This window comes from Belonocnema kinseyi, chromosome 7, assembly GCF_010883055.1.
Source record: "Belonocnema kinseyi isolate 2016_QV_RU_SX_M_011 chromosome 7, B_treatae_v1, whole genome shotgun sequence".
Classification (NCBI taxonomy): domain Eukaryota; kingdom Metazoa; phylum Arthropoda; class Insecta; order Hymenoptera; family Cynipidae; genus Belonocnema; species Belonocnema kinseyi.
This window is the reverse complement of record NC_046663.1, coordinates 33,801,745-33,803,434: the sequence shown is the minus strand read 5'-3', so window position 1 is coordinate 33,803,434 and position 1,690 is coordinate 33,801,745.

Below are 1,690 nucleotides of genomic sequence, written 5' to 3'. Positions count from 1 at the left end.
ATTAATTCCTTAAATTCCTTGAATTCCATAAATTTCGTAAATTTCATGAATTCCGTCTATTCCATAAGCCGCGCGAATTCTGTAGATTTCACGAATTCCGACAAAATTTCTTAAATTCCCTTAATTCGATGAATTCCGCGAATTTCGTGAATTCCTTTCGCACAATTGTTTTCGGTTTAGAAACGCCAATACGAATACCATTTTTGAAATTTTACCTTACTCTTTTTTTAAACCACACGTATTAGATTTGCAGTATAATAAAATTGGTCATTTTTTATAAGTTTATAAGTTTATTTATTGTTTTATTAGTTTATAAGTTTCTTATTTTCTTGTAAGTGTTAAATTGATTTATTCTTGTGAATTAGGTTGGTATTATTAAATAAATAATCCCCCTTTTCAAACAAAATGTCCCTATCTTTCCTAATAACATACCCTCCTTGAAGAGATAAATAAAAAAAATAATAATTAAGTCTTGCTGCTTATTAGTAGTTTATTGTTTGCAACATTAAAATGGTATATTATGCACCTAGGTGCATACGATATATTTTTTATAAATCGATGATTTCAGGCATCTCTCGAAATACAGTCATGATTTCAGCCTATATTAGATTTTGAACAATTTATTATAATTTTTACAGATTTTCATAAATTTACTTTAAACATTTCCATAAATTTACTTTAAAAATTTCCATAAATTTCCAGAAATTTTCGGTCATCTATAGTAATTGTACAGGTAAATATTTTATATGACCCAAAATTCAATTTCAAACCTTTCAATAAAATTCCAGCAATTTATGAAATTTTTGGCGACTTATGGTAATATTACATATAATTTATGGTAACTTACCATAAAATACCTAAAATTCCGCTTAAAAATGTTTATAAATTTCCGGAAATTTTCGGTTATGTATGGTAGTTTTATAGATGAATATTCTAGCTCACTATAAATTACCTAAAATTACATTCTTTACATTTTAATAAATTTCTTAAAATCTATGAATTTTTTTGGGAATTTATATTAATATAGCAGGTAATTCATGGAAACTAAAGATAAATTACTTAAAATTAAATTTAAAAGTTCCTGTAAATTTCTGGAAACATTTGGTAATTTACGTTATTTTTACAATCATATATACATATATATATAACTAAAAATTTGTCATAAGGACAACGGCAGGATTTCGCCGGGAGCGGGTGCTAATCTGAAAAATTGCACCCGCTTCCAGCGAAATCGCGGTAAAATTTCAGTCAAAATCACGTCTCACAACCGTGAGATAGGTGCTTACAGTCTGTAAAGAAATTAATACGACGATCCAGCAAATGCCTCGTGCACCCTGAGAACACGGAGTGACCCAAGGACAAACGCCTTCTGCATTTTTCCCGCAAGTGTTCTAGCATATTGTTGACAAGCAGGGATGCTTTTTAGGCCATTAGCAAGTGAAAGCTTAGCACCTCCAAGAGCGCCGATGATAAGGACGATCAGTTTAACAGAATATTCCGGGTACAATCGTTGTAACTCCCTTATAAGGTCTCGATACCTCTCTTTCTTTTTATTTTCCTTGGCTATGATGTTTTTGTCAACTAATGGCGAAAATTCGATAACAAACATGGTTCGCTTCTCGAAGTCAAGAAGAACCATGTCAGGCCTCGAATGAGCAACAGAAACAATTGTCGAGAATATAAAGTTCCA